The sequence below is a fragment of the Numida meleagris genome, chromosome 2 (genome assembly GCF_002078875.1).
Source record: "Numida meleagris isolate 19003 breed g44 Domestic line chromosome 2, NumMel1.0, whole genome shotgun sequence".
Lineage (NCBI taxonomy): Eukaryota > Metazoa > Chordata > Aves > Galliformes > Numididae > Numida > Numida meleagris.
The window spans coordinates 120801688-120817602 of NC_034410.1; the positions used below are offsets into that span (position 1 = coordinate 120801688).

General features: G+C 36.8%; 1 protein-coding gene across 5 annotated transcripts in view; it reads left to right on the forward strand.

The window, feature by feature from the left end:
• RALYL (RALY RNA binding protein like) overlaps positions 445–15915 on the forward strand; it is a 380979-nt gene continuing 365508 nt past the window's right edge. For all 5 annotated transcript variants that reach the window (XM_021387920.1, XM_021387926.1, XM_021387925.1 and 2 more), the window contains exon 1: positions 445–968. The gene's annotated coding sequence lies outside the window, so the exon portion shown is untranslated. The remainder of the gene's footprint in view (positions 969–15915) is intronic.

Sequence of the window (15915 nt, forward strand, 5' to 3'; positions counted from 1 at the left end):
TTTTTTTTTTTTTTTTTGTCCTGTTTTTTTTTCTTCCTTTTGGTTTTTTGTTTTTTGTTTTTCCGTTTTTTTGCTTCTTTTTTTTTCTTCCTCTTTGATTATTGTTTAAATGGATTTGATCTTTTGCTGATGACAAGTTTTTTTTCTTAGCATGCGATGGTTCCTAAACTGTGAGCAAAAGGTGCTGCTGGGGCCGGGAGTCACTGGGAATGAGAAATGATGATAATAATAATAGAGACTTGCCAGTCCAGCAACAACTGCGATACGTTGAGTAGCTATATGTCTGTATATGCAACTGGTTTTGTTGTGCACAGAAAGCGATGTGAAATATGATGCTGCTTTTTAAAGATAAGAGAGAAGGCATGTTTCTGACTTTTTTTTTTTTTTCCTTCGGAGGATTTTCTCTGGTGTTTTATTTTTATTTTTGGGTGTTTTTTCAGGGTATTTTTTTTCCTTATAGAGATGGGATTTGCAAATGCATTTTACAGCAGTGTTTACAAAGAGTTTGTAGTCTTGCAATACTGGTGGAAGCCACAGAGCAAGATGTTAATTTTATTATTTTTTTGTTATTTCTTTTTTTGACACTCAGTGCAATCAGCAGGGCTTTTTTTTTTCTTCTTTTTCAGTTTTTGATGCCTGTTTCTAACTGAAACTTTTCTTGCAGCCTGTTACAGTTAACATTTTTAAATACTTTTTTTCCTCCTTAAAGATAACAGAACAAAATATGCAGCCAAAGAAATGATCCTTACTTTTGCACATTTTGCACCTTGACTTTTTTATTCTTTTGCCGGCAGTATTTTATGGTGGTTAATATTATCATGATGATGATGCTGATAGCTATATGCATATATACAAATAAATACATTTTCAAATGATGGCAGTGGAAGGTTTTCCTGGAGAATGAAGTGCGGTTCGGTTTCCTTGTCAACGGAAGATGAAGTGAACAACTGAACATCTCCCCAGTGCAGGTACTTCATCTCCTTGTAGGCGTTTCCACGCTGTGTAAATTACATTGTGAGATTTGAATATATATATATTTTAAAGAAATCTCTTTCCACTCTTAGCTGAAGGTCTCAGTGCAGTGCACATGGGGACTGAGCTACGTCTCTCTGCCTCCTGATTGCTCGGATGCGTGCAAAGCATTGCACTAATTGAGGCTGGGTCTGTGAGGCTGAAGAGAGGTGTTTGTGTGCAGTGCTGTCATGAGGGGACGGCAGTGGGGGGAAAAGCGCAGACCAACCCCCCCCACCCCAAACACGCACACCTCCTGTCCAGAAAAAAATCCCCAAACTGAAATGGGTGAAATCTTGAGATCCTTGTTCTGAGTATGACTACTTGCAGGACTTCAGACAAGAACAAAAACCCCAGCCCTGTGTTCTGGTGACTTGTGTTTTGTGTGTGTCTGTTTAAAAATTATCCATTAGAAAATAGCTGTGAGAGAAACAGCAAAGGAGGCTCTCTGGGTGATCTGGCTCCTTGCCACACGAGGCATATTTCGTAGCCCCGAGGGCAGCAAAACCCTTCTATCCAACTTCTGCTCCTCATATTAAAAAGGCGTAAACAAGGCAGCAGGTTGCCTCTTATGAATTTAATTCATTGGGATGGAGATTAATCAGAAACAGATATTTGCTTGAAGGTGTTTCGTTTTGTTTTGATGATTATTAATGCCACTGGCTGGCAGGGAATGGGAAACTTACTTTCCGTGACGGTCACTGAGAGTTCAGGACTGGAGAAGGAACTGTTACTTTTCATGGATAGTGCTTAAATGCTTAACAGAGGCTGCCCCTGATGTAGAGGCAGGATATTGGTTCTTTAAAATACGGTTTGGAAGGATTTTTCCAGATGACAGGCTTGTTGGTGGTTTTGATTTTTTCTGGAAGGAGATACAGTGCAATATTATGCTAAAGTGGAAGTACTGAATGCTTGGATCTGCAGCATTCTCTGTAGTTTACTTTATGTTTACTTGTGATGGGATTGCTTAATGTATTTTATATAAACAGCCTTAAGGGATTTGTAACTGATCATAAACATAAGCTGTATATTAGATGTGGAAACCAAAGTAAGTTACAGAGAATATATTTATTTTCTTACTGCGATATAAGCAAAACCGTGTGGCCAGTTTCTAATTCATTTGGAAGTTTGAGGCTTGTAACACTCATATGTACGTTTCTCTGACTTAACAGCCGCCTTTAAAGAAGAAAGTGTGTATTAGAAGTCTTCAGCATTCTTTTGTGAAATTAGTCATGTTGAAAAATAAATAAATTGCTGTTGTTTTTATTAATTTACTGTTTAGTAAAACAGCTCTTGTGTATTGAAGGTGGCTTTTTCCAGCTTAAATATGGTAAAAATATTTAGCGCATATTTGTGCATGGTTTCTGCATTGATATGACGGAATACTTTTGACAGTATATTGGGGTCAGTAATCCATTGTGTCCAAAAACCACTGTCTAGATATTTCCATGATGGATTATGATGACTTCTCAGAAATAGTTACAATCTGTTGTGTCAATACTCTGCCCTGTAAGAAGATTCAGCCTGCTTATTTTCTCATGATTTAATTTGAAAGAAAGCCTTTAAAATACCATGCTGATTGAAAATCTACCTTCCACCTCTCTTTTCATTTCCCTCCCCCCTTATTTTTAAATTTTATTCTTTAAATTATGTGAAATTGACAGTTAGAAAAGCATTTTTGATATTGCTAAGGCACTGAAATATAGTAACTAGGCTGCAGTTTCCATAATAATGTTCCCTTTGTCCTTTCTTTCAATATTGCAGGTGTGTTGAGTGGGTAATTTTGTACACATAGTTGCTGACTGAAGATCCAGTCCTGCTCACCTAAGTCTTAAAGCCTGAGATAAAAAGTTTAGAAACCACTATTTTCAGCACCCAGATTTTGCCAGCAAAGCACCTGTTGTCTGAGTAGCTCAGTAATCTAATAGTCATACATACATTTCATTTGCAGAAATTTGAGGTTGTGTGATTTAATAAAAGAGATAAAGGAACTAATTTTGAAAGAGGATACCTCTACCTCCTGCATTATGTGGGCACAGTAGGATTTGGGTTGGTGGAATCGGTTCCAGCTTGGTGTTTCCATAGCTATGCTATGACTAACACGACTGAAAGCAGAGTTAGTGTAAGAGACAAGTGTTATTTTTGGAAGGAAGAATGAAAATTTTGTCTAATGAATTGCAGTGTTGTTTCTAGAAGTGATGATGTAACTGCGTCTTACATTGAGTGTGGGGAGTACTTACTGCACTAACTCCCGAAAGTGATGCGTGTCCAGACTTGTATGGCATCTTCTATTTTTTGTTTACATCTCATTTGATATGTGTGAATTTAGGAATTTAAGGTATTTGTAAACAAAAAGATTTGGAAAGCAATTTTTCATTCATAACTAGCTATTATAAGCAGTACTTACTAGCAAATAAAAATGTATGACAGGTGAACAGGAGTTAATGACTGTGGTGCCCAGAGCGCTGACCCAAATGCAAGCTTTCATCCACTGTAGTGGCCTCAGCTGGCAATGGAAGAATATCTTTTCACATTTTTCCACGTAGAAGATGGGACTAGAGAGGCCTGTGGGGTTTTCAGCTCTGTTCTGCTGTGGTGCTGAGCTGGACTTGCTCTGTTTGAGCTCCAGTGCAGATTTAGCTGAGGCACCATTCCCACCTCACCTCTTTGGGCCTGATTCTTCCAGCTGTTGAAAACCTCTTTGATGCCCAACATTTATTCTCAGACAGCTTATACTCCTTTGTTTTTGTGCTGCTGCTGTCCCCAAACAGCAATATTCCTTCTCTACATCTTTGCTTCCCTCTGGTTGTCTTCCCTATGCATTTCCAGAGAGCAATCCCAGCCCCTTTTCTCTTGAGTTTGCTGGGCTAACTGGGCGGGGGTTTCCGTTGGGATTGGGCACAGACGTCCAAGCTATCTCTCAGCAAAGCTGGGCTGCAGCAGAAGCAGGGCAGCTGTATTCACACTCTTTTTGCTCAGGTTCTGCCTCTATATGCAGTATCCTGCCCCCAATTAGGCCTGTTGTGCTCACCTGGAGCTGGGCTGTGGCTGTGCCTTCTGCTGTTGAGCCAGGTATTGTGCCACACTGGGATGCCCTTGGCACTGTCTCTCCATGCTGCATTTCTCTGCAAAGGATTCTCAAGGATTTCTCCTTCTGCACAGTTCTTTATACTCCCAAGAATCTTTCATTTACTGTTTCAGTTTTTTACATTCCTACCAACCAGGGGAGCCACAATGGACTTGAGCCAGTCTTCTATCATGGGCTGTCTTCTACAAGGAATACATGTGAAAGTTCATCACAGTGCTCTTTAAAATAGCTTTTCCTAATTAGTTTTTTCCTAGATTGTTGTTATCTTAGCTCTCTTGTCTTGTCATTATTCTAAAAGCAGTTTCTTTCTCTTCCACAATGTTGTTTTGTTTTCTCCCTGCTTGTTTTAAAAAAAGAAAAAAAAAAACACCACCACCAACTTAATAGTGTTTAATGAGAGGATTGGTAGTTTTGCCCCGATATGAATACTTTTGAATTCCGTTGGTCTTCTCAGAGGATGCAGTGCTCTGTCAAAATCTGGAGCCAAATCCTTTAAGAACTTCTGGAATTTCTGAACAGAAGGCAAAAGATGACAATTTCCTGGTGAAAAATTATGTAATCTGTGACACTGTCAACATAGTCATCCAGAGAATTGGATTTAAACCAGTTTGTAGCTTCCTTAAACTCAGATCCTGACTGACAGAAGAAAACAAAATGCTATTTTTAAATGGTGTGAAGATTACAGTGTAACATCATCACCTCTGTTAAGGTACTAATTATTTTATGACCTTTGAACAATTACCAGGGTAACGTGACTTGAAGATTATTGTTTCCCATGTACACACGTTAGAATAGTTTAAACCATTTTTTTTTTCATCTTTTCTTTTGTTGTATTCCACAATGACACTAATCTCTTTAGTGTACTGAATCCTTCTGAAACGTTTTTATTGCAGTTTTGGAACTGTTTTCTATGAAATTTATCTTTGAAGAACAAAGTGTGATTTTTCATCTCCATGAATCATCTGCAAATAATTAAAACAAAAAAATGAAGTAGACCTTCAGATTATTAAGTATATCTCAGGTTGCTTAGCATGAATATAGTTAGCTTGTTTTTATGACTGTGATATTCTGAGATAGAAAGATAGACGTGTTCATAGATGGTCATATAGGTAGTTCTTTTTACTGATGTTTTTATTGTGATAGAGATTTAGCCAAAACATTATACAGTCTTTTAGAGCTCAACAAACACTCTTGATTAGAAATAGATAGTTAACTTTTACAGTATTGTAAATTTATATACACTGATACCAGCTACTGCCACCTGAGAAAAGCTGCAAAGCTGCATTGTCTCCCTGGTTTCCTCCCTGTGCCTCGCCACCACTGGCTCCTCTGCATGCCCCAGGCCTTCCAGCATGTCAGGACTCAAGCAACAACCAGTCTGCAGCAGTATCTCTGTTTTAGGAATAGAGATTTTTGCTGTGGCATAATTCCTTCACAGTTACTGCAGTACACGTAATAATATCTTCTTGGACTTGGCCCTTTGAGGTTGAAAGTAGCAGAAGTGGGTTTAAAAGGAGTGACTGCCGTCAGTGGTGGCACGGTGACCCATAAGTGGCACTCTCCAGGCTTCTTATTTTGTCTTTGTATACTCATGATTCTTCTTCCTGAAGTACCCTAAGCTCTGATGAAACTTGATTTACATAGGCGTCCTTTCCCAGGTGAACTTCTCCCAATGTCTGTGAGCAGTGCCCAGCTGACGTGCAGTCACTGAACATCCAAGTCAATGTGGAGCTCTGAAAACAGCTGAGAATTTGTGTGGGCAGTACTGTGGTCCTCTGACAGCTGCTACCAGCCCTTGGACAGCTATAGGTCCAGGCTAAGGCACTACTGCTATTATTATTACTTAAAGGGCAATAATACAGAAAGGATCCAATGATATTTTTTGTACCTTGGTAATTACTAAATGACTTGGTGGAAGTCTGGTCTTGAGTTTGCCAAACATGCCATATGCCACATGCTTTTATTGCACCCTGTTCTGTTCACTGTGGTTTCTTTCATCAAAATCCTCCCTCTACTCAGGCATACAGGGTCAACATAAAAGGGCTATCTGACACAAATCAAATTTTAACGGGATATTGTTTACTTGATTGAAGAAAGGCTAAATTTGCTGTGTAGACAAATACCACGGTAGCACAGTGTATTCAGCAAAAGGTTTTAACAAGGAGATTCACACAGGGGCTGAGCAGTGTTTATGCCAAACAGATGCAAGATGCATCTTGTTAATTAGAGGTAATTTTAGGATCTGAAAGAGGCATTACATATGTATGCTTTGAATAGAGTAGTTTTAGGTTGCCTTATAGTTAACTTGAAGTTAACTATAATTGTACTTGCATGGTGTTGGAAGTACTGGTCCTTCTTTCTGTTTGATTGTGGTATAGTACAGTTTGGTGTTTAAAAACATCCTCTTTATTAGAGCAATTTGAATGAACAAAACACAAAAATGTATGAGCAGAACAAAGACAGTTATGTGCATCTTCGGACACAGAATCTGGTCTCAACTGTTACTGAATGCTAGCAGCTCTTGTTGATAGGCGTTGATGTAACTCACTGACTTACAGTGATACACTGTGTATTTAGTACTTGCAGCATCACCATTGTGAGCTTGATCTGTAATACAAAATTACTTTTTATAACAAAGAAAAATATTTTACTTGGCTACAGTATTTTACTGAAAGATCCTTCACCCAATAAATATTAAGGTAGAAGTTGCATGACAATAAAAATGTTACAAGCAAACTGTCATACGACATCTATTAAATACTATAAACTAAGCTTCCTATTTGGGTAACTACAAAAGAGATTATTTATACAGTGTTCTAATTAACAAAATTTCAGTTTTATTATTTCTTGTCTTGTATTTGCCTCTGATTACACTCGATAAAACCTGACATGCTGCACAATAGGTCAGTTTTCTAGTATATGGTTTATAATTTCCTATCAACTTGTTGTTTCAAACTGCAGAAGAAAAAAGATGAAGTTATGTTTTCTCTGTACATATAGTTGAAGTTCAGTAAATGGGCCACCTGCAAGGTTGACCCTGAAAAGGTTAGCGGTTTCTATTGTGTGTTTGTCAGTCGTAGACAATTAATGTACATTGTGCACAATGAAAAGATAAAGTAGATTTAAATCTTGATGTTATGTCACTTGTGCTTTAGTGGGATAATTCATCAGCACACTGATGCTATTTTCATTGTTTACTATTTTATGAGAGAAGCATACTGCGTTACCATTCATGAGGATGTGCCCTGCTCTGGTGGGTGGCACGTGTACAGAAACCAGATCCTTTATATGTGCTGGTCAAAATACATATGCTGGTCAAAATTTCCTGACAAAACATATTTTTCTGTAGATTTTGATGAAGTGATTCACACAAAAGGCTAGATTGATCTCCCTTAACATTGCTGTTTAAAAAATGGGTTTTCAGAGCTAAGCTAGTCATCATTTTAGCCATCTGAAAGTTAGTCATTGAAGTCTAACACAGTCTCTTAAAGCTTTGTAGTCTATGGAGATATACAGACACCTCCAGAGAGCTATGGGTTATATCCCAAGAGGCATCTGTGGATAGCTGCGATGAACAACCTTTCTAAAACACCTCTCTCTTTCCACTAATGAGAGAAAGAGAGAGAGCACGGATTCCTAAAATTTTGATGGCTAAAGAAAGATAAATCCCATCCTTCCTCTTCCCACCTGTTGAAATCTTGATTTCTTAATTAAATATTTGATTGAAAACTGATTTTTTGGCCACTAAAATCTTCATGGCTTTAAGGTTTTACTTGAATTTCCACTTCTTCACTTTTTTTTTTTTTACAGAAATCAATATGTATTTTTAAACAGTTTGTATCAGTTCTAGGCTATGACAGAATTCCCAAAGATTTCTGTTGGGGCCAAGATTTCATCCCTTTTTTTTTTTTCATCATTTCACATAATATTCTGTCTATTTATAAGGTTATAAATCCTACAGCTTCAATGAGTTCTCCTTGCAGAGTTCTACCATAAAATCCAGGCACTTCAGTTACTGGGTACAATCGTGGACCTCTTCTGAAAAACCTCTGCAAATAATTGAAAGATAAGGATTATGTGGATGTCAATGGAATCAACTTAGACTTTACATATGTGAATGTATGTAACTGTATAGTTATTGTGTCAAAAAGTTATCAGTAGATCAGCAAACAGCAGAAGATCTGAATCAGAAAGTTGTAAGCAACTCTGAAAAAGGCTTTTTCAGTGAGATGCAGAAAAACTTGCCCATTTGTGCTACTGCCCTGTGCATTATGCTATCGTCCTCTTCTTTCACAGTGTTAGCAGCAGCTACCATGTCATGTTATGCACTTTGCCACCTCTTTGTCTTCATCTCATTTCTTTGATATGTATTTATATTTCTACCTTTGTTTTTTGCACTGTACCTCAAAAATGCATTGTGTGAGCAGTCTTCACAAAAAATGGATTTTCAAGGATAATATTCCTAGCTGACTTGATGAAGTCAGCTCTTTCCTCAGTTTCATTTCTGCACCATAACATTTCCTTTTTCAGTCATGCATTTTGACTCAGATTTGGAAGTACAGTGTTGACACAGCATTATAAAGATCTCATGACCGTAGATTGTGGAGACATAGAAGAACACAGCTGAATTTCTCAGTAAGGGTAGTGGATATTAGCTAGGCTCTGCCATTTGATGTTGCTAGGTCTAACCATAACAGCTGCTCTGTGTGAGTAGGTGGTCCAGGGTTGCTGAACGAGGAAAATTTGCTCAGGGACATGCTAATGAAAGGAGCAATTACAAGAAAAGTAATTACAGTTTAAAGAAATAAATTATTTCAAGAATGGCAGGATGATGATGATGATTATATTTTATGCACAATCCTGTATAGTATGACATTTCATTTCAGAAATTTTAGAATGGGTTCAGAAATTCTTGATACTTGGTCACAAATATTAATTAATGTTTTAAGTATTAATCATCATCAGAATAACCTGACTACTCTTTACTGTTGGATCTTTTAAGATCAAAATCATCTCTGCAGTAGAGACCTATGTCACACTGGTCTGCAGTGGCAGACAGAGGAAAGCATATTTGAAAATGTTAGGTTAGTTCATTTGAATTTCTGGATCCTTTTTATCTTTTATTTGTAATGTTTTTTATTTCAGGCTTGCTGGACCTTCCCTCCTGCTCTGGACCTCTCCCTTGGCGCCGGCACAGCTCAGAAGGATGAACGAAAAGGAAGCAATAGGAAAGGGGTGGAAGAGGGGAAAGGTTTAGAAAGAGAAGTAGGAGGGAGAACAATAGAAATGGAGGAAAAAATCCCCAGCTGTTCAGTTAAGGCTTCAGAGAATGGGAATGTTTGCAGTCCCTACTCCTCCTTACCTTCCCTCAGTCTCAGCCCCTCTCCCCTCCACCACCTTAACTTTCATCAACACTTTAGATATTTCACTACTTACTTCTATTTCTTATTAAAAAAAACAAAAGCAGAACAATAAAATCTTCCCGAATAACAAAGAATACCCCCCTTCTCACAAATTATAGTGTAACACTATGTAAGTGTGAGGGAAGAGGGGATTTCCTTCTGGTAAAGTAGACTTATGTGAAAGTATAGAGTGGTTTTACACATCTTGATGATGGAAAAGAGTTTAGGTTTCTCATTCCTACTACCGACAGTGAGACCTTCAAATCAATGTGCAAATGGCTGTGTTTCAGTTTATTCACCAGTGTCCAAAAGCAGGCTTTCCATTGACCTTTATTTACTCATTTTCTTCATCCCTTTCTCTCACAGTTTTACTTCCAGGGGCCCATATTACACCCCATCATCTTAGTGGGACTATAAATTAAAAACTCTCTTAATTCTTTTGGTTCATTTGAAATTTGCTTTGTATTATTCATTTTTGTAGGCTAAATCTGCCTCTCCACAGCCATTCCCACCAGGAAGCCCTCCCACCTGACAAGGTTGACTTAGAAGTTTTAACAGAATGGATGTGTCCAGGAATTGGGTCTTTCTAAGAAGTTGTTTCCTAAATGTAGAGCTTAAATGGGTCCTTTATCTCCCCCGTACCAGTCTGACTAATAAGAAAAGTCAAAATGTAACCACTGAGCCGATACAAAATAAAATAAAGCCTGGTAGCAAAATTGCAGACTTAAATGTCAAATATTAAAAATTCCTGATTGCTTGTTATACTGTAATCAGTTATGATATTTGTGTGAAAAAGATGTTGATATTTGACCTTACGGATGCTGGTGGAACAGGTCCAGAGCAGAGAATGATCAGGTCCAAAAGCATGAAATAAATTTTATATGCTAAAATGTAGCTAAAATTATTAGGTGTTGTGCGTATCTAGTTACAACAGGTCAAACACAAACATGCTATTAAATAAAAATACAGTACATACAACTGAAATAAAGTAATGACTTCTTTCAGAGATTTTATGTTTAAAAAAATGTTAAATTTGACTAATGTTTTGGAATTTCATTTTGCATTTTCCTAAGATGCACTGTAAACACTAACTTTTGCCTCATTACCTGACTAGAAGCTAGATTTCAGTCTGCCTAATGTGTTTTTTTGCAGTTTATTTAGATTTTGATTAGTTCTGCCCAACTTATGTGAGTCACACACTTGAAAAATAGGTTTCTGATTTCACCAGGATATTCGAAGTCCTTGAACTTGGTATGTTGGGTCTCTGGGCAGTCTGTCCAAAAAGTTAGACACTTCAAAGGAACCCTTTGGGTCAACACAGTGAGGTATCCAGCTGTCCTTGGTAACTGCACTAGGAGCTGTGGCTCCCATGCGGGGAACCAAGCTCCTGTGTATGCCGGAGTGTGCTTGGAAGGGAACACGCCTGTTCTCCTGCCTGAACCAGGGAACTGCTTTCTGCATATGAGGGATTTATAACTGAGAGATTGTTCCCAGGAGATTTTAGGGAACTTAGGGTCTGAGGTGTTTTTAAGACAGGTAGCACTCAATCAGGCAATCTTGATCTCACTGTGAGATTTAGACCATCTTTGCCAACCCTGAGTGTCAGTTAAAGGAAGCGTACCTTAAAGCCTGCCTTAACTGTAGGTAGTTTTACCTGACATTTAGACAGAAATTACCCAACTTGAAGCCCTCCTCTGCTGTTGAAATGCAGTGCAGTGCCTCCTGTGCTACAGACCACAAAGGGGAGAAGTCACTTTCTCCTCTGAGTAGTTATTTAGAAGCTACTGGTGCAAGTGAGGTCAGTAAGACTGCCTATGTAAGTAAGAGGAAGAAGGGGCCTTGGAGAAGAATCTGAAACAAAGATTTTTCAAATCAGTGGGTGGAGTGATGATAACTTCCTTGGACTGACTCAGATCCTTTGTCTTTTCTCGTTCATAAAAATATCATGCATTTTAACTTTGTAGTTTGCTTTGCAACCTTTATCTTCTCCTTCAGAGTGTGATGAAATTATTTCATACAGCCATTGCCATCTCACTTTAAAATGTAACTACAGTATAATCCATAATGATCAATTTCTTCTATGACCAGCTGTTTGCTATTTTACAGCCCTGCAGTGCACCAGAAAAGTATCTTTACAGAAGTGGAGTAATAGAATTGACATCTTTGAAGCTAGGAACTTCCTAATGAAAAGTTTGAAGTCTGAAAGGATCTGTCTATTTCAAATGAAATGTTTTGGAATGTAATATAAAATACGTTTCACGGTATTGAATCCTACATGTAACATGCAAGTTTTAATGTAAATTACTTTAGTCTTCTGATATTAGACTTCTTCCATAAAATTGAAAGATTTCCAAATTATGACTCCCTCATTTTTTAGCTACTGCTCAGAGCAACAATTATATTACTTATGAAAGTCAGGAGAATTATGGCTGTCTCTACTAAACACAGAGTTAAAAGCCTGACCTCAGCATCTTTGTGGAAGTCTTACTGCGTGTGTAGATTACTGAATATGATGGTAATCTCTGTTTGGCCTAGAAAACAGAACTGTGGTGGAAACAAGGCTGAATGAAGACTGCTATCATTGTCAAGAAGATACTTCACATATAAAACATATTTTAAGTAAATATCTTAAGGATGAGACATACCAGCTACACTGACCATACGTTGCATAGCTTTCTTTGTAGCAAGACGTAGGTAGCCTAGGTAGAAACTGGGTGTCTGGTACCGCTCTCACTTACGAGTTTCCTGTGGTTTTGATGTAAATCCGTTCAGATTGAGCTGGCAGAGCTTTACTTCAGGATGTAATTTCTTAGTTTGATTTTTTTATAGTAAGGATGAAATTTTTACATTATATTTTCTCGTAATGGTCTCTCTCTCCCACTCTGGTGAATTTTGAATAATACAAAGAGTGTACATATAGATATATAGAAGACACACCTATGTAACTATATCCAAGTATAGTCCGTGTTTTGTGGTTTTGTCTATAACAACGTTGCAATTGATTTAATTGGGAGCAAGATCAGGCTTCAGCTTTCAATGCAAAAGGCTGTATTTCTAATACATGCAATACAGGGTATTAACTCAACAGAACAGGCAACCTGATACCGGTGAGTCAGAAGTCCTGGAGGTGGAATAATAACAATTTGATTAGATATAAAAAAAATGCAATGATATTTTTTCTAGTAATATATTTTTTCCTAGTTATATATTTTTTTTCTGGTATATCAGAAGTAGGAAAGAGCTGTAACAGTAGGCCAAACTCAGGATCCAGATAGCTCATTATTCTGTTTCTGCTGGTAGAAAACAGCAAAGAAAAAAAAATCTGACAAGAACCTACTTTCTAGTAAAGAAAGTAGAATGTCAGAATAATGAGGGAAGAATAAATTATACTGCCCTAGAGTTTATGTCTGGGTTATTTCACAGTTAATCAATATTAGTGAACTGATATCTTGTACAATTGGATATGGATCAGGACAGATCACAGTCTTAGCAAAGTAAATACAGTATCTATGAATGATCATATCAGTGAACAGCAACATCTTATTCTGCAGAAAAAACAAAAGCTTAAAATGAACGGTAGGAACTATGCTTAAAGTAAAGCCTTTTTTTTTTTAATGAAGAACTAAAACTTTATTATATTTGCAAGAAAATTAATTAGGCACTTCTGATCAAACTGCTGAAGTAATTTCAGAAGACAGGAGTTTGTTTCCTAAATTCTGAAGCTTCATAATCTTTGTGTTCCTTGAGTTAGCCAGTCTATTTAACTTTTTTCAACACAGTGTTGAATGTATATGTGAATAATCTGTATTTACTATATTGAGGGAAATTACATATACAGACATATATTAGAAAATTCATTATGAAATATCTAACAGCAATACTATAAACGGGCAGTTATATATGAAAGCTGTTTTGGAGTATTGCCTTATTTTCCACCACAGGCTTTTGCTTGCTGAAAAGGTTATCATCTCAATTTACAGAAGTTAATAAAAAAAAAGGATCTTTCTGTAAACATGGGTTACCACTGGAAATACAAAGAAACTGTTTTTCTTGCAGTACTGAAATAAACAACAAGAAAATAAAAACAAGCCCACACCAAAACCAATCAACCAAGCAAAAACCACAAAAAAGATTATTTCTTGTTTTTCATGTTGCTGAAATGTATATTATATTTTGTACAATCTAAACTGAATATAGGTCTGCCCGTTGCTTGTTCTCTATAAATTTGAAACGTTCCTGTATTTTCTGCTTGTATTGCTACGTAATAAAGTAAAACATTATGATTGTGAAAGCATGATTTAGTGAACGGAGGAGGACATTTAATTTTAGTAATATCTGTATCACAGTAAAAACTTTAGGAGGAAATGTTCTCATTTCAGCTTTCCGTATTTGCCTATTGACACTTGGAACTTCGTATTTCTTTAAGGTATTAGTCCTTAGGTATTGGTCAGATTTGATCTCAGAATTTTAAAGCTTTTAAGCTTTGTAAATCCTTTTCATTTAAGTAATGATAACATAAGAAAAATGTTATTGGTTGTGTTACCACAGTTCGTAGGAACCCAGCCATGAAGCAGGACTAACAGTTTATTAAAAAAAAAAATAGAGGGGATACTTCAGCTCCAGCTCCTCAAAAACACGTGGTTTACATGCAGCTTGCAACCCACCATGAGTGCTCGAGATTCAGCCATAGAATACGTAGTCAGTAATAGCTTTTTTTTTCCCCCAAAAATAATGCACAGTGTAAATATTAAATTATTCCTGATGTGGAATCATCTAAAGTATTTACATGCATTGCCTTTTTGAATTCAGTCACAACCTCTCACCAGCAGTGTATAAAAAATGTAATCGGCAAAAATACCCTAATCCACTTAAAAGTATTCTTTCTTACTCTTAGTAATTTTTGTCTCGTGCCATATATTTTATATATGTCTGCTGTTATACTTGAGATACAGTATCATTGTCCTTGTATCCTTTTTATAAGTCCCCAGGTAGTTCATTCACTTGGAGATTTTTTTATGTTACTGTCTTTCTGAACACCTTTTAACACAGCTCAACCTAAAAAAAAAAAAGAAAAAAATGGGTCTTTATTAATAGAATAATAACAGCATATTTCAAAGCAGATGGAGCAGAAAGAGACATCAAAGCCAAGCTAACAAATAGTGAAATTATCACAGTGAAATCTACAGAAAAATCCTACAGACAGTTTGTGGGCAGAATTTTAAAAAGACATGCAGCTAATTTTGATTTTTTAAATGAGCTGTCTTTCGTGGAAGTAGGACATGGAACTCCCAGCAGTTAAAGAGAATCTATGACAAGATGCTGAAGTGTTCCTTCATATAAGATGCAGATCTTTAGAGACCACAACTGACTCATTAGGAAAAAAAGACAGATGTTTTCAAAAGCAAGTCTACAGGAGAATATTTTCTCTGAGTGAAACCAACTATTAGTTGATAGGAAATCATGGGAAGATATTGCATGAACTAGTGGTGTCATTTAAACATGGGTTTGTTTGCATGTTTTGTCTCCATGTAGCTAATCAAAAGCATGCAAGCGCAGTGGTGGGGCAGGGAATTATGTGGGTTTTGACTTCAGTAAGGATTCCACCAAGGCGGGTAAGGACTTACCTCCTGCCAACATACAAACGTGAACATCTCTTAGGGTTTTATATTGTTAGTTGGTATGTTACATGATATATAGTCAAATTTGATTAAATCCAAGAACTCGCTCATTTGTCTTGGATTACTGCATAGGTATTTTATGGACAGATATTACTGTGCAGAAGATGTGTTGCATCTTCTGGAAAATTCTCTTATTCTGCAATACTATGTTGAGAAATGCTGTAGTACCAAAGAAGATAAGGGCTGTTCTCCTGTAAATCAATATTGATGTTTTCTGTGATTAGACATTCATCCAATTGCAAAAGTCAGACTTTACTGGCCAGTAGGATTTTTGAGATTCTAGATTAAAATGGATGCTATAGGGGGACATCTGCAATTGCCACTTTTTGGCATCTGAAATTGTATGTCAGTTATAGCCAAAATTTTATACCATTTGGGATGCAGTTGAAAATAAATTGAGCAGGAATTCTGTATTTGTTTCCAAATAGACTTGGAGGAATGTTACCATCATCTGAGTTTTTATTAATGTAAAACATTTGTCTTTTGCCAAATTCCAGCACAAGGTATTCTACCCATCTTAACTACAAAAGCTGTTGGTAAATTTGAATACTTTGGATTATGGTGATATTGTGTGCATTGTGTAGAAAAGGGTTATCCCCTAAAATAGTAATTTTCAAAAACACATTGCAAAAATGAACCTTTTCATGTTAGTGTTTGTGGTTGCATAGATAGTTTCTGGTTTTAGATAATATTCCTAAGGGAATAACTTTTTTTTTTTCTTGAAATCACACTTAAT